The 21,689-nt window shown below is 47.6% G+C and overlaps 1 long non-coding RNA gene and 1 pseudogene across 1 annotated transcript; both read left to right on the top strand.

Annotated features, from left to right (window-relative positions):
• Window positions 1-9,462: 9,462 nt before the first annotated feature.
• On the top strand, window positions 9,463-10,591 carry LOC134434364 (cytochrome b-like; annotated as a pseudogene).
• Window positions 10,592-14,880: 4,289 nt separating this feature from the next.
• LOC134434337 (uncharacterized) lies at window positions 14,881-16,099 on the top strand. Its single transcript, XR_010031848.1, has 2 exons — window positions 14,881-15,117; window positions 15,390-16,099. It is a non-coding gene; the product is annotated as an uncharacterized LOC134434337 (long non-coding RNA).
• The last annotated feature ends 5,590 nt before the right edge of the window (window positions 16,100-21,689 follow it).

The raw sequence follows: 21,689 nt of genomic DNA, 5'->3' as shown, positions 1-21,689 counted from the left end.
TTTAAATTGCAACACCTGTGCTACCAATATAGAAACACAGAAATATCAATTTATGATTAAAATCTAATTTATTCTGAGGAATGTGCTATGTAAATATATACAGATATCAACTTCAGTGAAAAAAAAATTACTTTATTGCAACCCTCTGCAGCAACTCACTGTACACAAATATTGAAGTTACTGAATTGAAGATTAACAATTAAATTTATTACATATTACTACAGCCATACAGCCCATATACAAATACAGAAACATCAATATCCCTCTCTAAAGAATCTCAGATCCAGAACTAAAGAAATAGAATTTTAGAACTATACAACTCCATACCTAATAAATCGAAGTAAATACCTATATAGGCATAACAATATAGAGATATAAACATGCATTACATATTTCATGACATATAACATGACAATATAATACAAACATAACAGACCTGTCTATAAATACACAAATATCAATGGACGAATAAAACAATCCAGACATCCCCAGCAATAGAAATGCACAGCTACAGAGCTGTACAAATATGTAAACAGATGAATATACACGCATCAGTATAACAATATACACACATACTATCCCTATACAAATATCAGTCAGTGTATGTAAATATCCCTATACTTGTAACCATCCAAATCTAACTGCACATCCATAAACAGCGCTGGATCAGGAGGGATTGCAGCCGCCGATGTTCCCAGGCTCTCGCTCGGTCTCCTCCTCCCGAGCAGAGCAGCTCTCCTGGACAGGGACAGCAGATGGGACATCTGGCAAGCAAAGGGAACACTGAGTGAGTGTGGGGACGTTTCCCTTGGCAGCAGCTGCGCTTCCATCAGGGAAGAGGAAATGTCAGAGCCTCCCCAGGAGGGTCAGAAGGAAAAGCGGCCAAGCGGGCCAGGCTGTGGTGAGCTGTTCACTTCTTTCTGGCACCCCAGTTGCTCTGAGGGAACTCCCTCATGTCACGTCATTGAACCACCTCTGCACTTATCAAGACTGTGGCCCCCAAATCAATCAGCATTTTTGTCTCCAGCTGCTTGCACCAATGACAGGGAATGTCCTCTAACAGTGCTGGGGCACAAAGTTACCTTGCACAGGTCATCTGACAGGGCCTTGATCTTTCTGTGCTTCCTGTGTTTCTCCCTACCTTCCACTTGGAATTTTTACAGCATTTCTTTTTCTTTCCCCTTGATCAGTGCTGAAATGCATGTTTCTCTTCCATATTTCAGTTTGTTCAGTGATTCTGTCAAGCCTTTTCTTAGAAGCTTTTATCAGGGAATTGAGTGTTAATTTCAGCAATTTTTGTGATTTTCTGTGAGATTTATGCAAGAGTCCTGTTCATTGGGCACTATTTAGGAAGGTGCAAAAGAGAAAAAAGGATGTTCTGTATGTCAGTTCACTAGTGGAATATTCATGCCTAGAGAGAGTGATTAGCTGAATTTTACATCTGCTCCTAACCTGAAAGTGTAACAGGTAATTTGGGGAGAAATTAAAGCAAAATTTCTCCTTCTACCAGCCTGTATTCAAATGTAAAGTAAATAGAGCAGGGTGAGAATGTCAGTGTTCAGTTCCTGAAGTGCCTTATTAAGGTGTTCTTAAAGTAAGGGAGATAAAATCTGGGTGGGCATTCCTAATTTCCAACCACTCATTGTCAATTTCATTGACTCTGAAAACAGCAGAGATGTGCACATCATACCATTTGATCAATCCATTTGGGGATGTTTTAGGTTCAGATTCTCTGAGGCTTTAGATTTTTAGATCTCTAGACAATGCTTCCAGCAATCTAAATTGCTTTCAGAAATTAAACTTTTCTTCTTTTTTCCTCAGTCTTTGCACTCATGTGCACCAGAGACCTTCAGTGAATGGATTCCACTTTAATCCATCTCCAAGCTGAATCTCCCAGCTGCGTTCACACTGGTGGTTTGTGTGTCTCTTCTGCACAATGCAATTTTAAAATCTTCATTCCTTATTATCTCTGCCCTTCTTTTTCTGTTTTAGCTTGCAAATGCATGCAGATGTATCAGAAATGATACACCTAATTTCTGATGCATCAGTTCCTGTCTAGCAATTTCATTTTATCCTGTTCTGATGTTCTGCTAGCCTTATATGTTTTATTCTAAGTGGACTCCTGTTTTCTTGCATGTGGAAGTTTTACAATGCAATGCTCTCATTCACCTGCTTTCATGAAACCCTTCATTAACATTAGCACAAGTACCTCTGTGATTCCCTTCTGCTTTGTAGAAGATTTGGGAAACTCAAGTCCTGCTCGGCTACAGAAAAACATACATGGTGCTTGGTCATTCCTTTAAGAGCTTAAGCTAATGGTAAACAACTGCAGCTTATTCATTTCACAGAAATTGGGAGAAAAGACATTGCAAATATTGAGGAGTGTAGTGCAATAATGAGGGGCATCCCTCAGTTATCCAGACAGACTGATGTCACTGGCAAAATTCCCTATTTTCCAAAGGCTTTCATTTGCTTTGGCTGTACTTTGTATGGCTGCAGGTCACATTTCCCTTGATTTAAGGAAGAATCTTGGCAGGTATTCTTGGTGATATATCTTGCTAATTCTGCCCTTGGAGGAATTACTCAGTTCTGCAGTCCTTATTACACGCCCTGTTCTAAAAGACTTTTATGCTATTTTTCCTCTCTCTGTGTTTTCACACTTGTTCAACAAGGTTTTCTTTCTAAGAATATTAATCACAATATCCCAAAGGATTAAAAAACGCTTAGGTATTTTTTCCCTAAGTATTTACTAAAGAAAAATAATAATTAAAAAAAAAACCTGTATGCCTGCTGGATGTAAAATCCAAACAGAAATAAACTTGAGAGTTCTCCCAAAAACCTTAAGAAAAAACCCCATGTATTCTATAAAACCCAGAGTATTCATCTACAAAATGGGCATGTTCTAGAAGAGAAAATTTGTGCAACAGTTCTGCACAGAATTCTATGCTTTCAGGCTTTTTGCCCTTCAAGGGCAGTGCCATTCTCTGAACTGTAATGCTCTGAGCATGTTCTGCTCACCACGGCAGCTTTCTGCTCTCCCCTGGTACAGATCATCTTCCCAGAAAAGGGGGAGTGCAGCCACCACAACTCGCAGCACCTTCCCACACAGCAAGAACCTGAAGGACAGAGATGGCTTTCACCAGCTGCTGCGGGTTCTAATAGTGCCACCTCTCAGCTGCCGAAAGCCTGAATTTCTGTGTTGCAGTGTGTTAGTTTATTGAGCCAAATGTTCTGTTATATAGTGGTATGTTCAAGTGTTCCCCGAGTTATTACAGTTAGTCTCTCCCCTGTGTTATGCCCTCCTACCCAAGTGTCCCTCAAGGAATCCCCTCCCTCCTCATCAGATTTTTCCCTGTCTGTCCTTTGCCCCATCCATCAGCCCAAACCCTACCTTTTGTTCCAGAAAGTTCCCTGTCCCTCACCCCAAGATCAAATCCCTATCCCAAAGCTCTCTCTTCCCCTTGTTCTGATTTGTTGTAACCCTCAAAACCACACCCCAAGAGTCGCTTATTGGTTACTATATAGTGTCCACCCCGTGTTTTGAAAGATTTTAGAAACCCGTGCACAGGGGTGTTGGGGGTTCTTTCAACATCTGTTCCCTTTGGGAATTCTGCCCTGTGAACCTTCCCCTTTCCTCTCCTGAGGAATTTGCTGCACTTTACCCCGCAGAAGAGCCTCCTGTGCTTCCTCCACTCGGTCCTCCAGGGGTCTTTACTGCTCGGCATTTGGCCTAGAGGTTCTGGCTCAGGCAAAACCCTAACCTAGCCAGTTCCCCACTCTTGCCATTGTCCCTGGAGCATCAGAGAGGTAGCCAGGGCTCCAGAGGGCAGTGACAGTGACCCATGCCCTGGCATGTCACAGCCCCCAGAGCCACACCTGCCAGGCCACAAGCCCCAGCCCTGGTCCCCACTGCGGCCTCAGGGGCTCCTGGGCATCCTCACCCTGAGTGCAAAGGCAGCCTCAGGAGCCCCCCAGGGCGCTCTGGATCCAGGCTGCAGACACCCTAAAGCCAGCACTGAAAGGGACATGGATGGGGACTGCAGCTGGATCTTGCAGTGCTCACCACTCCTGACTACTCTGTAACTGAACCCAAACCTCATTGGCAGCACCTTGAGCACATTGACCCTGCTCGCCCCTCCTGGAACGTGGTGTTCCCACATCCTACACCAGCCCTTTGCAGGGAGTGACCAGCTCCCAGCTGCCCTGCTACCCTGGCCTTACTTTCTGTTTGCCAGCAATGAACTTAACAGATACACTCCTGAGAAACCTAGCACAACATTTGCTTCTCAGGAGCTCTTTGGCAAAAAAACTCCACTAATCCCTAGTTTTTGCACAGAGAAGGAGGTCCTGACATAAGGCACAGGCACAGGCAGGGCTCTGGCATACGAATTCCTGAGCCACAGGATTCCACCCATTGTTGTTCCTAGCTGCTTTGCTGATATTTTAGAGCCAGTTCTGGACAGGAGCTGCTGCTGACAGGGTAGGAAAATTTGGAGAAGAAAAGGTGCAGGAGACAACCAAAAATAACCAAGGGGGAAAACCCTTAGAAATACAGAGCACAACAGAAGTCCTTGGAGATGGTTCAATAGAAAATGCCACCAGCAGTGAGCAGAGCCCGAGGTTGCTCACTGTCACCCCAGGGGCTCCTCAGACCCCGGCTGGTTTGTGTCTGATGCAGCCCTGCCTGGAAAGGGCTCCAGGCTCTGGTGTTCCCAGCTTGCTCCAGGCTACATTCTTAGCAGCACTGAAAGAAGAGGTGAAACAAAGAGCCATTTTCTGTCCTGCCTGCAAACTCTTCTCCTTCAGTGCCACTGCCAGAGATCATCCTTCTGTCAGCTTGGCACTGTGCCTGCTGCATCCTTGTCCCTGTCCCTTGCATCAGCTCCTGCACATCATCAGCACTCCCTGCCCGCACATCATGAACAGAGAGAGCTGTGTCAGAAGAGCAAGGATTGCATTTTCTTGGCCTTTCTAACAGACACAAGAAGCATGAGTCCAAATAACTTTGCTGTTTGTTCCTGCCCTCTTTTTCGATAACTCTTTTCTGCTTTAATGCAAAAGCTTCTTTTCCTACATGGATGGAATGATCTGGAATTGGCAGTTCCTTCAGGCTGTCAGGCACCATGGGAGTTTTCTCTTGTCTCTGATGAGGTGAATTTGGTGAATTTTCCATTGGTCACTTGGTGGTGTCACCATGGGCTGAGCTCAGCGGCCGACTCTGCTGTCCCCAGGGGATGCATTGGGACGCCAAGCCCCTCAGGGCTGGGATTCGTGGGAGGACGGGCTCGGAGCGCCCAGAGCCTGGGCCCGTGAAGAGCTGCTGCTGGCGCTGGCTGTGCTCAGCCCGCTGTGCCGAGCAGCCGCGGCCACGGAGACACAGGTGGGAGCTGTGGCCGAGGCCTGCAGGCGGCCCGGGCCGGCTCGCGGCTGCGAGGACGCCGGCAGCCTGTGCCCTGAGGCCGGGGCCGTGGCGGGCGGTTTGCGGGCAGGGCTTTTCCGAGCCGGCCGCAATGTGCTGCCTCCCGTGTGGGCCCGGCTGTGGCAGAGGCAGGCAGGAGCGCGGCGGGGCTGGCAGCGGCGGGCAGAGGCCGCAGGGAGCAGCAGCCCGGCCGGGCCCGCTGCGGAGCAGCACGGAGCTGCCGGCCAGCCCTCAGCCGTGTTTGTGCGCACAGGGCAGGAGCAGAGGCCGGAGCAGAGGCAGGAGCCGCGGCAGGAGCCGGCCATCGCGGCAGCTCGTCGTGCCCAGGGCCGCAGCCGCAGCTCTCCCCTGCCGGCCACAGCAGCAGCCGCTGGCCTCCGAGACTCCGGCGCTTCCCGAAGACGATGGGCCCGGCCTCCAGCACGCCCTGGAACCCTGCAGCGAGAGGAGCCGCCGGCGCCGCAAAGGGCAGCGCAGAGGGCGCAGGGTGAGGAGGAGGAGATGAGGCTCGCTCTGGGCCGCGCTGGGGCAGCTGTGCCCTGTCAGCCTTCACCTTGAGCCCTTTGCTTCTTTTCCATGAGCCCTGATCGCCGTCCTTGGCCAAGGGCCCCCGCAGCCCTTTCCAGGGCTGCAGTAAAAGCTGCCTCAGTCACAGCATCACAGAATCACTGGCTTGGAAGAAACTTTCAAGATGATAGAGTCCAACCTATGGCCTAATACCTCAACTAAAGCACAGCACCGAGTGCCACATCCAGTCTTCTTTTAAAGGCTTGCAGGGATGGTGAATCCACCAGCTCCCTGCAGGGGTCTGTCCCAGGAAGAACCAAGATAACACTGGGGCCTTCTACCCCCTGGCACTTGGAGCTCTGGAAGGTTGTCTTTCTGCTTAGGCAAAGGCCATGGAAAAGGACTGGGAAAAGTAATCAAAATCGAGTCACCTGCAGAGCTCTAAATTGATATGCAATGAATACAGAAGAGATAGAAAAGAAAAAAAGGCAAAACACAAATGGCACCAGCAAAGTCTTGGGCATGAACACATAGCTGCAAAGGGTCTTCTCAGCCCTATTTCTTTGTATTTCAGAGGAATCCTGCTTGAGCCTCTGGGGAGATGGGTTTGGGAGGTAAAAGTTCATGTCCTTTTTCTCCTTGGGGCAGCTCCTGTTCCTAGCATCAGCTGAGCCTCTCTCCAGTCTGATGCTTGTTCTGATTGTTGCAGCAAAACAACTGATGGCAGACAGAAGACACTGACACTTGCAGAGACGTGACTTTTTCCAGTGCCAGCTGTGAGTGGGAGTCAGAAGAAAAACTCCCGAAAGCACAACTCCATTGGAAGATTGCCTTCCTTTTCATTCCCATGCTCTAGATCCACTTCTGAATTGTCAGTTGTTCATTAAGGATTGGAAGTTCTCTTTCATTATTTTTTTCATGTGGTTTGGAAGTGGAGGAAGCTCTCGTTCATTCACAAACTCCAGACCAAAGTGCCTTTGGAAGATGCCCCTCGTGGCAGTTTTTGCCCAGCCATGGTACTTGTGGATATAAAAAAGCAAGGGCAATGGTATTTGCAGCCAAAACCCAGCAAAGCTTGGCTCAGCCAAAACATCCTGGGGAGATAGAGGCCTCCAGCTGTTCCTAGAAATCAGCAGAGTTCCAGCAAATGGTTGTGTAGCATTAAGTGCAATCTCTTTGCCTGGATCAGAGCCTTGCTCAGCTGAAGAAGCAGAAAGATCAGCAAGGAGCTCCCAAAGGCCCCTCACATCATTTTGATTTTGCTCATCTTGTGTAAGTTCACAACTAAACGTGCATTTGCATTTGAGCTAATGAGAGAAAAAAAAAAGTGAAAAGAGGCTTTATGGCAGGGCCATGACATTGCACAAGAGGAATCACTGGTGTGCATTTCATTGGACCTCTCTCAATCCTATAAAAGCATTGTAGCCCTGATTTGAAATAGGCTGGTATGAACCAACTTGGAGAGACAGAGACTAAAATGGCTTATGGGTTTTTTTTTTTTAAAGTGAGAAAAACTACCCAAAGGGTGTTGTTTTGTGACATTTTAAAATATACTACCTCAAAATTACAAACTGCAATAAATTAAGAATTTTAAAAGGTGTGTTTTGGTATATGAATAATAAAAACTACAAAAATGTGCAGATATGAATGCATGTTTTCATAAAAATCATGAAATTCTAGACAAAAAAATACATGCCCTGAACTACAATGCAAAGGCAGGTAGAACTGTACTTGAATGATCTCTTTTTAGATTGCTGGAGTTCTTTCCTTGTGAAAAGGAGCTAGGGTATTGCTGAAGAAAAGTGGCACAAGAAGGATGGGGCAGCGTGCCGTGCTCCGTGCAGAGGCTGCCAGGGGCTGCCCGAAGAGTGCCCTGCTGCAGCCAGAGCCCTCCTGGCCTGGGGCCCGGGAGCAAAGGGCCAGGGCAGCCACCTCCTCCTCGTCCTGACCCTGCCACCACTCCCTGCTGCTGCTGCTGAGGGAAAGAGAAGACTCTCCTAAGGCTCCATGAACGAATGCACTTACACAACCCTGGGGATGCCAGTGAAGGAAACCATGTGTCATGTAATGCATATGTGACCAGAGTCACCAAACACCACCTAAACATGGAATTGTTGCACCTCACTAGGACAGGCAGAAATTTAAAGAATTAACTGGAGACTTCAGGGCACAAGAGGCCAGAGGAGGGAAACAACTCTGAAGGGAAAAACCATCATATCTGGAGGGGAAAACATCTCCGCCTGCTCAGAATCGGTTGAGGGAACATGTCTCTAATCCTCTCCTGAAAGGGATGCTTTAGGTGAGCTCTGCACCTCCAACTGCCTTGGACCAGAGCCAGGAAGATTCAATTATGTAAATGTTACATAGATAGATAGATAGATAGATAGATAGATAGATAGATAGATAGATAGATAGATAGATAGATAGATAGATAGATAGATTTCGTTACTGAAATGTCTCTTTACTGTCCTCTCTGTTGCTACAGATATCAGAACTTGGTAGCCAGTGCCACACTCAGCTACAATCCTGAGATTGCTCTCCTGTTGCTTCAAAAAAGCACACTCTTGGGGAATGTGGAACATGTAGGTCCTTACAGAAAGGGATCAGACCCAGAGCATTGCACTGGGAACTGCACTCTTTGTGCATCTGTGCTCAGGCAAGTTCTTCTCTTGGACTCGACCACACTGATGGTGCTGAAGTGGCTGGAATCAGAAATGCAGCCCAGCCCCTTCCAGCTCCTGTGACCTCTGAGGAGCAGCTGGAATGCAAGGGCATTGACCTCCTGCTGAATTCCCAAACACAACACACACTGATTCCCTGGGCTGCAAAAAGGCATGAGCACTACTAAGCTCAAAGTGATCTGTAAGGCCATACTGGCTGGCCTGGAACCACAACAGTTCCTTCTGCACCAAGGTCCCTGCACAGAATGATGTGTTCTCATGCAAAACTACTGCATTCTCCAGAAGTGATACCTTGGAAATTAAAATTCTAGCAGACCCAGTCCCAGTGCTATAAAAGGGCAGAAAATAATGATGAAAAGAACTTTAGCTGGGAGAAGAAGAAAATGAACAGCCTCTTCCTCCAAGCAAACCAACAAAAAAAAAAAAAAAAAAAAAAAAAAAAAAAAAAAAACAAGAAAAAAAAAGGGGGAAAAGTCATTTCCAAAAGTGGCTCAAATATTTGGATGCACTGAGGAGATGCTGAAGGCCCCTCACGAGGCTCCTGCTCCTGTTGTCCAAGCTAAAGCTTTCTCATCCTGACCAAACAAGCCCCCTTCTCAAACTTCTCAACATCCCTAGGATACTTTAACCCCCTATCCCACTGCCTAAGTATAACCAACTTCCTCAAAGGAGGACAGAACATCGCATCCCACCTAATTGACCTCTCCTGATACAAAATAGTAGGTCCAGAGGGGCTAGCCAGCCTACAACTTATAGCAACCAAAACTGCCACCACCCTCCACTCAGGCCTAATAAAAGCTTACTTAGGATCATTCACCTTATCCATTCTCATCATCCTCATAGCCACATACAGAAATGACCAATGCTCTCAACCTTCGTAAAAACCACCAAATCCTCAAAATCATCAACAACGCCCTAATCGACCTCCCAGTGCCATCAAACATCTCAACATGATGAAACTTTGGGTCTCTAGTAGGCGTTTGCTTAATTACTCAAATCGTCACAGGTCTTCTGCTAGCTATGCACTAGACAGCAGATACCCATCTAGCCTTCTCCTCTGTCGCTCACATATGCCGAGACGTACAATTCGGCTGACTCATCCGCAACCTCCATGCAAACGGAGCCTCCTTCTTCATCTGCATCTACCCACACATCGGCTGAGGACTCTACTACGGCTCATACCTAAACAAAGAAACTTGAAACATTGGAGTCATCCTCCTCCTAACCCTCATAGCAACCGCCTTCGTAGGATACGTCCTACCATGAGGCCAAATATCATTCTGAGGAGCTACTGTAATCACAAACCTATTGTCAGCCATCCCTTACATCAGGCAAACACTAGTCAAATAAGCCTGAGGAGGGTTCTCTGTCGACAACCCCACTTACCCGATTCTTCGCTCTCCACTTCCTCCTTCCCTTCGTCATCGTAGGCCTTACTCTCGTCCATCTCACCTTTCTCCACAAAACAGCCTCAAACAACCTGCTAGGCATTCCCACAGACTGTGACAAGATCCCCTTCCACTCATACTACACCATCAAAGACATCCTAGGATTCGTACTAATGCTCTCCCTACTCGTCTCACTAGTCCTATTCTCCCTCAACCTCCTAGGTGACCCAGAAAACTTCACTCCAGCCAACCCGCTAGTCACCCCTCCTCACATCAAACCCGAGTGATATTTCCTATTTGCTTACGCCATCCTCTGATCCATCCCAAACAAACTAGGAGGCGTACTAGCTCTATCCGCCTCAATCCTCGTCGTATTCCTCACCCCACTACTACATACATCAAAGCTACAATCAATACCCTTCCGCCCCCTATCACAAATCCTGTTCTGAACCCTAGTCGCCAACATCCTCATCCTAACCTGAGCAGGCAGCCAGCCAGTAGGACACCCCTTCATCATTATTGGCCAACTAGCCTCATTCACATACTTCACAATCATTCTAATTCTCTTCCCTCTGATTGAGGCAATTGTCAGTGGGCTGTTGCACACTCACAGGAGCCTTGCTTTTTCCACTGTGTGAGCACAGCCTGCAAACTTGCAGGGCAGTGTTAAAATGATTGAGTGAATTGCTCCTTTGCTTTTCGCTGCCTATGGCATTACTTATGGTGCCTATTTTATGACACATTTCACAAGTAAGTAGATGTTTCCTCTCTACTTAGGTTAGGGTGTATCCTTACCTGGCTTTTGTATGTCTTCCTGCTCTTTCTTAGTGACTGAGTTTCTGATTTTGAAACAGAAAGAGCATTAGGATGCCACTGGTTTGGTAAAGCTCCTGTCAAGGCGTTCAGCTAAAAAGGGGGTGTCTGTAGCCACAGGGGCAGCTAGGTATATACATGCAAGTATCCGCGCTCCAGTGTAGGTGCCCTGGACACCCCAGTCAGGCAGATAGGAGTGGGCTCTGACACTCAGGGCTTCCGTGCACCAAGGCAACCTTCTGATGTCACTACGAGAAGGTGGCAACCTTTAAGTTTTTAAAGGTTTATTAAACCTTAAGAAAAGACTGTATAAGGAAAGATTGCAGCACTGCGAAGTCTCCATGATTAGCAGCCACATGCTCATCTACAAAAGGGATACTCTGCTTTCTTTACCCTTAGCCCCTCCCAATGTTTTGTCAGTCAATTCTTTCTCTGCCGTTCAGTGGTGGAGATTACTTTCTTGCATCTTGATTGGAGGTCAATTGTTGTTACACCCTGCCTGCTGGTCACAAGCCAGCCCTCCCCAAATGCCCTAACTACCAAGACTAATACAAGGGGGATAAGAAAGAGGACTATGGGAGGACATATTACAATAACAGCACTTTACATTTGAAGATAATATCTATCCACATAATATCTATCTCTTAATTGTGAGAGCCAACTATTACATTATTCACCTGTAATGCACAGAAGCAGGAGAGAAGGCACTGGCTTGGCATAACAGCTGAAATATTTTCTAACAAATCTCCCCACATATTTGCACCTTTATTGGACATGGCCAGGACTCCTGTGGATGTACATCTCTGCCTTTCTTCCCCTTTGGAAGCAGTCAAACTGGCAACTTGTGGGGAAACCAAGGGCTTTGTGGGGGCTGCATTGCTCTGCACACACCCAGGCCACCCGTGGCACAGAGCTTTGGTGCCTAAAAAGATCAACCAGAGGAAAACAGCTGGAGGAGGTTTCATTTGGACCTTTCTTAGCCGCTAACAGAAGTTGTCAAAATGAAAGTGACCAAGCAAGGCCTGATCCCTGCTGCCAGCTCAGGGTTAGAAAGGAGGCATTACTTGATTTCAGTGCTGGGTGCACAGGGAATCACTTCCCTAAGCCCTGCACACCCAGCAATCTCACCTAGTAGTTTGTATCCATGGAACTAAGACATATTCAATACTTTGCTGAAATTTACTGGCTAAACATTACCTCCAATTTTTTGACATATTTCAATCACTTCTCAGAATTTATTGACATCAGAGTAGGAGTGTCCTGTAGCTCCCTCCTGGTCATTGTCACAGGTTCAGGTGACCCATGCACAAAATAACCCAGGACAAAACTGGGCTTGCAAAGCAAATTCATTCTATTAGTTGCAGTAGCATATAATACATACTGATCTCTGGATTCCCAAAAATCCACTGAACAGGAGAAGGAGTTGGAGCGTGGTGCTCGGCAGCAGGGGCAGGTAGGCAGTGCACTTCCAGGACATCCCCTGGATCAAAACGCTGTGCATCTCGTCCTTCTCAACCCTTCAGCCCAGAACTAGGCCTTGTATCTCCTGCTTAGGAGTGGAATTTTACAGCAGGAGTTAGAGCAGCAGCTCACACATGCCTGGCGTGTGAGATGAGGCCATGATGGCTCAGGATGACTCCATGACTCCCTGCCACCAAGGGCTGCATTGTGCATTGTTCTCCTTTCAAAGCTTGACTGCTCACCCATTGACCAATCCATTGTTTCTCTTTCAAGGGTCATGGTCCCACCTGCTAAACAAGACACTTTTCTTCATTGTCTTGTCAACCTGCTCAAACATGGATCAAATATGTCATGGCCTGGGACATGACTCCAGTTCCTGACACAGTCATTTGGGAAATATTCCCATTCCTCAAACTCTCCTTTGGTGGTCAAGAGCCTCCTAAAACACTTTCTTCCTTTTGAATGCATTCCAGCTACCTTCTTAGCAGGACCACTCTCCTTATTCTCAAGGCCAAGATAGCCACTTGCACACAGTAAGCACTGCAGTGGGGGAATACATGGTTCAGCACTCCTGTTAAAGCTAAAGGAATTCAAAAGACTATGCCCTGTTTGTTAGACTAAATGCCTCTCCTTCCTATTCTGAGAATCAAACACCACTGTTTCATCAATACACCCTGCAGGTGCTCTTGCTGAGTGAAGCCACATTGCTGTGTCAATAAAGCAGCTGGGACTCAGTTTCTTCATGCAGGAAAAGCCAATTCTTTATTCACTTAACTCATTTTTATACTGTTTTCACAGACTTGTGTTCAACTTCAACTGGCTGGTAGTTTCCTTGCCACACAATTTATTGCTTAGAAGGTGTATTAGTGTGTACATGTTAAGACTCTCTCTTTTTAAGACTCACTGTTACTCAGGTGATAACATTTTTCTTTCGTGGATGCTCATGGGACAGGTTTCTTGTTTATTACAGATGCAAACAGTTTTCTTAGCACAATAGCTTGTGCTAACTGCACTCATGACTATTCCCATGGGAAGTTAGCTGGCTGCACGTAGAAGATGGAACAGGCCAGCTGGGAATTTACCACAGTGTGGTAAATAGGTATGATTCGTGCTGATAACAATTGAAACAAGAATCAATATTGATACAGTAATTAATATTTGTAAATATTAAAACAGGTAAAATTAGTAATGCCGAAGAAAAAGGGAGAGGAGGGGCACCATGCCCCCCCCCCCCCCGCAGATGTTCAGGAACAGGAGGAAAGCAAGAGATAATGGTTGCTAAAAATTAACAAAGAAGGAACTCTCTGGTTGTGTCCCAGTAAAATGCTAATTATAAGGGTTTTATTGCCTTGATACTCTGTCGAAGGAAGGAGACCAGGACACCAGATGGTTCATCACAGGTCCAGTTTATTGAAGAAAGCATCAAACACTTATACAGCAAATAATAAGTTTATGAATATTCTGTAAGCCAAGCAATCTATTGGTTAAACTATACCATCAGCTCTTCCTCATTCCTTTGGGCCTACGTTCTCTACTTCTCACGTCTCGTTGTCCATTTCTTTATCATACTCAGCTAGGCCCAAGGACACGTTATCTTGCAGGTGCAAGATTTGGAATTAGCCACGGTCTTGTACTTTTCCATTCTCTAGTCAGCTAAATTCCCAACAGACACCTGCCTGCAAAAAGGCCTCTGCCCTAGTTAGGACATCTTTACCAAAATAATTCGGCTGTGTCCTCCCTCCTCAAGCCACTCTTTGACAAAACTCTCCACAATACTCAGATGTAGTAATTATGTTAGTTTTGGCTTACATTGTATTGGCTTGGTGTAACCCAAAGGTTAATTAAAGGACACAGAGGAGGACTACAAAATCTTCATCAGATGACCCTCAAAGACTTGTGCGACCACCAACCAAGTGGTGGCATATGGATGGTAAAGGTGATGATGAGGGCAGAGGTAGAAGTGTGAAGAATCAAAAATGGGAGGAGACGGCATTGACACATGGTATATAAGGATGAATATTCACTTGGCAAGCTTGTATGTGATGTGGCAAGGGTCCCAGAGGCCTGCACTCCGTACCCCGCAGTTATCTGTTGCTTATGCGCTATTATTAGAAACAAATTATCCCTTATTTTAATCAAATTCTATTTTATCCAATTTTATATTTTTATATTTTAAATATTCAATTAAAATTGCTACTACTTTTAATATTGTTTGGGGGTTTTTTTATGACGGGATAATTGGGCAAACATAACAATAGGTAGGCCTGATTTTATAAGGCCTTTCTTTTCTAATAACCCTACCTGTGTGCAACACATTATGACTTTCTTTCAGAAATTAATGAAGAAAACGCAAATTGCCTGCTGAAACCCTTCTGTCCCCTTCCAAATCAGTTTACTCCTCAAGCACATGCCTCAGGCACATCCCTGATGTGCCTCTCTCCCAGCAGCTCAGAGCTGCATTGCACAGGGCTTGCTGTGTGCCAGAGACCACAAAGCAGGCTGGCCTGGTGGGCCTGAATATTTCTGCCAAACACTCTGCATCTCACACCTTTGCTCTGGCTCAGTGCAGAACTGCAGGATTGCAGGCGCTTCCTCCCAGAGCTGCGTGTGGTGGTTTGACCAGGAAGAAGTGGGAATTCTGGGATGTTGTGGTCAAACCAATGGGTGCTTGGATTTTGATATTGGCACCTGGGATAACCAGTGGGTTTTAGGACACACCTCCGAGAACACACAGGGGTTAAAAGCAGAGCTTCGGCCCCGGGAGGCTCTCTTGGGACTTCGAGGGACGCAGGTCGGAGCTCTCCCCTGTCCAGCCGCTGCTGCTGGGCGGGGGAGGGGCAGCCATGCGGTAGGCCTGGGCCTGGACAGAGATGGGAGTGAGGAGGCCTTGGAGGATGGAAGGGTGGAGAGCAACAAGAGACATCGGGCAGCCATTCCCCCCCCCCCCCCCCCCCCCTTGGAGACAGACAGAGAGACAGAGAGAGTGCAGCCTGTGTTACCTTGAAATTCAGTAAATACGTGCTGGCAGCAGGCAGCCCAGCTGAGGAGATGGGGGGGGGGGGTGCAGCCAGGAGTCCAGCCGCCTGGAGGAGTTTTTTAACCCTTTTTTGGACAATGAAGGCCTTACAGAACATTAACCCTTCCTAGACGAGTGATAAGAGAGGAGGAGGATGAAGGAAATGAACGAGTGATGGAGGTCTGGACCAGAGAGAGAGAGAGTGAGAGATGTTGAAAGAATGGAGAAGATGGAGTGGCATTTAATGCTGGACTCTTTTGTGTAGTCATGGACAGAGCTATGTTTCCGTGAGATACAGAGACTGAGTCCAGGGGGAGAAATGTCCCAGAGCCAAAGAAGAGTCAGTGTGTGGACCCCTCGGCCCCAGGGGGTATATAAAATATGGGGGGGACGGATGTCCCAGAGGATGAGAAGGTGAGATACTGTGCTTTTCTGGAACTGGACAAAGCATCCTTAAAAAGACAACCCTGGAAGCAGCCCTGATCCCTGTTCGGTGGTGAGAGCACCGGAACAAGGACGGAAAAGGCCACCACGACACATGGAAGGACTCCCTCTCCTCTTGAGGAGCTGAAAGTTTGACCAATCTAAAGGGTGGTGCCAGACGGAGTGTGAATAATTTTGGGAGTGTGGATAATTTTGGGAGATGAATTGTACGGGGATCTGGAGGAGGAGGGGGAAGTGTTTCTGTGTAGTTTTCATTCTCCTTGTGATTTCTTTTTTTTTTTTCCCTTTGTGTATGTGTAGTTTAGTGTTTGTTTGTAGTTTAGTAATTGTTTGTATGTAGCTTAGTTAATAAACTTTTCTGTAGGTTGAAGTTGGAGCCTGCTTTGTTTATTCCTGGTCACATCTCACAGCAGACACCGGGGAGAAGGTGTCCTCATGGGGGCTCTGGCTTTGCCAGGCCCAAACCATAACACTGCGTGAGGCGCTGGCTCCTGCAGATGGGCCCTGCCAAGCTCTCCCTGCCTCACGCTGGCCTCGCTTCCCCTGGCACAAGTGCTGGGCCTGAAGGAGCTGCCCTGTGCTCCAGCCTGCCGAGCAGCCCGGCTCCCTGCCCCGGTGCCCAGAGTGCTGCACACACTGCTGGCCTTTGCCAGGAGTTGCAGGGCAGCCGGCAGAAGAGGAGGAATCCTCAGGCAGCCCAGTGGCCCACGGCTGCCCTTGGCCTTTCTCTGCTCCTGGGCACACTCCAGACGGCCATGGCCTCCAGGCCGGGCTGTGCCCAGCACGGCTGCGCTTCCCCTCGGCAGCAGCCAGCTGCCACCTGGGCTCTGAGAGCGGAGGATTCACCTGCTCCCAGCAAGAGGCACCCAGGGCCCGGCTGCTGCCTCTTGCAGCTCCAAAGGCCTCCTTCCAGCCTGCCTCTGCCGGGGCTCAGGCTGCTTCGGCCTCTGCCGGGGCTCTGCTGGGGCTCCAGCCCGGGCAAGGCCGGGCCCGCTCTCACCTCACAGGCGCTGACAGCTCTGCACCACAGGAGACCTTCCCGAGCACCCTCTCTGATCTTTCTGCTTTCTCACTTGAGCAAGGCTCTCCTCCAGCCAAAGAGATTATTGCATTTAGGGATCCAAATCCAAGCGGCAGGAGCCCAAATGCTCTCCAGTCACAGCTGAAGGCCTGCATCTGCACAGGGTGTTTGGGCTGCCTCATTCTTCTTTTGGTTTTGCTTTCAAATGCCATTGCCCTTTCTGCCTCAAATAGAAGTACCAGAGCTGGCCAAAAACAGACCAGTGGGCCATATTCAAAAGGCAGTGTGGTCTGGAGAGGATGAATGAAGAACATCCTTCCCCACTTTCACACCATGCCAAAGACACTGTGTCCCTTTCCACCTTTAAGAAACAACAGACAATTCAGAAAGAAATTTTTGAGCTTATTCGCAGAGTGAGAAGGAAGGGAATCTTCAAGGTGAGGTGTGGTTTCAGAAAATTTATTCATTTCCAATCCTACTCTGCAGTCCTATTAGACAATCCTACTCTAACCCTAATCCTAAACCTATCCCGAATCCTAATCCTAATCCTAATCCTAATCCTAATCCTAATCCTAGTCCTAACCTACAATCCTACTCTAAACTGGTTGAGGAATAAATGGTCCTGATGTGATTGTCACGTTCTTGTCTCCCTCGTCTTCTTCACTGAAACAATCAGTGGCACCAGGCTGGACGCAGGCTCAGCAAATGTTACAAATGGATGCTGCCCAAAGGGAAAAAAACAAATCAACAAAAAACAATGGACCATGACTTTCCAAGCTCAGTGCTTCACAGGATTCCTCTGGCTGCTAGAAGGATACAGGAAGAGGAACAATGGGACCATCTACACCTCCAACTTTATGTGCAGGAATTTGCCATCACAGGCAAACCTGGTCCAGAATCCCACTCATCCATTTATCCAGGTGTCTTCATCTTGCTGAGATTTTTGCCTTGCCAGTGCTCTAGAAATTGTGCTTTCTTTGTCCTTGGAGTTTCAACTTTTCAGGAAACTCCAAAGCCTCACACTGGTCCCTCTCTTTGAAAGACAGGCACTGTGCTGATTTCCACAGGGAGACAGAGCAGTGTCTACCGTTCCATGCCCTGCCCCTCGTGTGCTGGATGGCACCTTCCTTCCTAGCAGGGCCAGCCCAGTGGCACTGGGCCCTGCAGTTCCCTCTCTGCCACACAACCTGGCAGGAACCCTGGCACAGTTCCCATCTGCTTGAGCGTGCCAGGCAGCAGATGGGGCTGGGACAAGTCCCTCCCAGCTGTCCCTGTTTGTGTGGCAGAAACCTCTGAGGGTGGGCTGGGGGGCACAAACCAGGGCCCCTCAGAGTGAGCCCCCCACAGCCTCTCCTGCCCACAGCCAAATCTCTGACTGCTCAGCTGGGACTGGCTTCCTTGGGTTCCTCCACCACCATTTCATGTCTCTGAACCCTGCATTGCTCTATTTCAATTCTTTTGCCATTAGATAAAACTGAAAACCCCACCAAATTACAAAAGAAGGTGACAGAAACATCCAGAGGACCTCTCTGACTCAGGAAATGGAGACGGAGCTGGAGTTATTCAGTTTTGTGAAGAACGGGCCCCAGGGAGACTTTATTGCCACTTTCCAAGACTTCAGAGTGTCTTTGAAGAAAGTGGGCGACATCTTTTTTAACAGGGCCACATACAATAGGATGGGGGTGAATATTTTTAAACACAAATAGGATCTAATCAGAACTTGTTTACTCCGAGCATGGTGTGACCCTGGCACAGCTTGCCCCAAGAGCTTGTAGGAGCCCCATCCCTGCAACCATTCCAGGTCAGGTGGCAAAGGGCTCTGAGCAACCTGATCTCTTTAAAGATGCCCCTGCTCATTGCAGGACACTTGCACCAGAGGACCTTTACAGGACCCTGCCAGCCCAGCCCAGTCTCGGATTCCTCACCATTTTCATTTGAAGAGCAGCAAGAGTGGAGGTGAGGAGGAAGGGGGCTCATCTGCTGCCTTGGGCTTGAGTGGAGGAGGAGCCCATCCCTCAGAGCCTATTTCACCTGCAGCCCCTTCACATTTTACCTGCAGGAGCTCCTTGGCAGACCAGCACCGCGCCTCGTCTCTCTGCAGGCAGCAGCTCAGGAAGTCACGCAGGCAGGATGAAAATAGGTTGGGCTGCTGCAGCTTTTGTCTTCCTCCTGTGGCTATCAGGAGTTGGGGCTGGGGAAAAAGGAGACACCAGGCTCCACCTGCTTCTTTCCCATCTGTCACTGCTCTCCCAGATCCCATTGATTAAGCTCCACTCTGCAGTGGCAGTTTCTGCCCTGGCAGAGACCCAGAGATGACTTTCCTTTACCGACCAAAAACCCAAACCCCGATGCAATCACAGCCTCTCCAACATCCCACAGATCTTGCCTTGGCAGCTGATTTCATTGACTGACCTGGTTAGTGGGAACTACATCAGCACAAGCGCATTTCCTTCCCTGAGGATTCATACCAGCTTGAGAGGCTTTTTGGAAGAAGGACTTTGCTATACTAACTCTACTCTATCCAAGGGTTAGTACATGAAAAGTATCTCTGCAGTGCTTCTTGTCCCTTAAGCACAGCTGCCATAAAACAAAATGAATCAATCTTTTTGCTTTGTTCTTGAAAAGAATGGGAATTGGAAGAAAAGAAAGGAAATGCACCAGGTATTCCTCAGGTAGGGAAACAAATCTTTGGAATCTCATCTTCAACACAGACACATTATGATCCATGCACAAATGTACTGGCATGAAAACGCCTGCTTGGACATACAGGAGCCACCTGCAGCTCTGTCTCTCAGCAGTCTGAAAATTTCTGCTTTCCTTACATGGAAAAGAAAAACCTTTCATGGTCAAATCAGAAGGAGAGGTTCCATCCCTACGGTCACCCTCTGCTCCTTTGGCTACTCTAGTCAATGCATGAATGCTAGGCCCATCCCAGAAAGTGCCAGGAAACAAATGGGAGGTTCTGGCAGGCTCTCCACGTCACCAGGCTCTGGCTTGGTGATGGGCAGAATGTGACTTGGGCTAGGAGAGAAACATGGTCACTGAGTGTTTCAGCAGCACTGCACAAGAAGCAGAAGAGACTCTGTGGCCTTTACACCCTCATGCCCAGGTTTCAGGCACGTTTCCCAGTGAGAAGAAACTGCACAGGGAGTTAAGTTCCTCCCTAAAAACCAGTGCCTTAGCAACTTTCTTGTGTTTGGGCTTCTTTTTTTCATTTCTGGAAATGTAACACCAGTTCTGAGAGGCTTGCCTTGTGGTTTGAGGGGCATCTTCACAGACAGACAAGTGGGAACAACTTGAAACCCAAAGCAAATGTTGCCTGAGAAGAGCTGGGGAGTGTTTGCCTGTGGTGAGGCTTGAGCTGTCTGGCAATCCCCTTCCATGATGTGCAGAAACATCCAGCTGCTCCCCAGAACTCAGTCCCTCTGGGCACGCACGCCTCTGGAAACACCTGACGATTCCAGCCTTTCTCCTGCTCAAGAGCATCTAACCTAAGCTGAGCTCCAGTTTCTTCAGCAAGGCCAAGGATGCTCACTTCCATGCAGCTGACAGTGTCCATGGAGCTCAGCAGGTCTTTCTGATACTCCTTAGACCAAGGAATTACAGTGTAGATTGGCAAGACATCAGCTGATCATTATCCAGTGTGGAACCAAGCCGTTACACACTGACAAGTCAGGGGGAGAGAGCTCATTCTGCTTTTGCAAGATGGTATTTAGAAACATAAGGCACACCTTTGGAACTATTCAAACCTCAACTTGCAGAATCCATCTCAAATAGACAAAAATAACAATGGCAAGAGGCCTTGGAGTCTCCATAAAAATGCCCACCACTGTCATGATAACTCTGTGCTCTTGGCACTGAAATAGATGGTGACCAAAGAGACTTTGCTATTATCCTCTTCAACCCAAAGGAGAATTTCAAAGCCAGAAATGGCAATGCACTCCCCTTGTGTACAAATAATTGATGCGGCTTTCTGTCCTTTTCCCACATCACCAGAGGTGACAAAGAGGGCTTTATCCTGACTCTCAGCTGAGCTCAGCCACTGGCCATGGTGGGGAGCTGGAGCCCTCCCTGTCATTAGAACTGTGCAGGCCAGGGATGGCCCTGCTCCTGAGGTAAAGAAACACAGCACCGGTGTCAACTGCCCACGGTGGATCCCAGCCCAGGCACCTGCCTGCAAGCTCATCAACTTGTTAAAGTACCCAGAAACAGCCAAGGGTTTGGCAAACAATTCTAACTGCAGTCGGAGAAAAACACATCCTAAACTTATCCAGGCCACTCACACACATGACTGAACAATGTACAGATGACTTGAAAGCCTGAAAGTTTCAACGACCACAGGATTTGGAAAAGATGCTACAGAGTGGAAGAGAAGAGCTGTGTTTAAAAAATGAAAAAGCAAGCAGAACTGCTTGGGCATTGCTTTGGTAGTAGGTTTTTTTTTTCTCTTTTCCTTTTTTGTTTACTTTTCTTTTTCCTTTTTTCCTATGTTTTCTATAAAATTGAAACTGGGAAGGTCTAACTTCTATTTCTCAGGATATTTATCACATGTCTACCCTGTCCACTGAAAAATTCTTTTCCTTCAGAAACAGAGTTACAACATTGTTCAAAAAACAAGTGGGAAATGTCAGGCATGGCTGGAGGCCAAAATGGCAGGTTTCTGAACTGGTTAGGTTTCTGAACTGCCACTTCCCTTTCTGATACAACCAAAGCTACAGCAGATGCTGATGTGCTGCAGGGGCATTTTTAGAAGGAGACCTTGGTGGAAGTGGTGCCAGCAGATGGCAATGGGATTTTGTCCAATGGCACACAGAACATGGGACAGGTGAGAAAGACAGTGGGATCAGTGAGTATTTGCACCTTACCAAGACAGGAGTTGCATTCCAGGAAGGAACTTCTCGTTCCACCATTTCGATGCCCACGATTCCCAAAGACCATA

This window comes from Melospiza melodia, unplaced genomic scaffold, assembly GCF_035770615.1.
Source record: "Melospiza melodia melodia isolate bMelMel2 unplaced genomic scaffold, bMelMel2.pri scaffold_35, whole genome shotgun sequence".
Taxonomy (NCBI): Eukaryota; Metazoa; Chordata; class Aves; order Passeriformes; family Passerellidae; genus Melospiza; species Melospiza melodia.
This window is presented reverse-complemented; position numbering and strand designations above follow the sequence as displayed.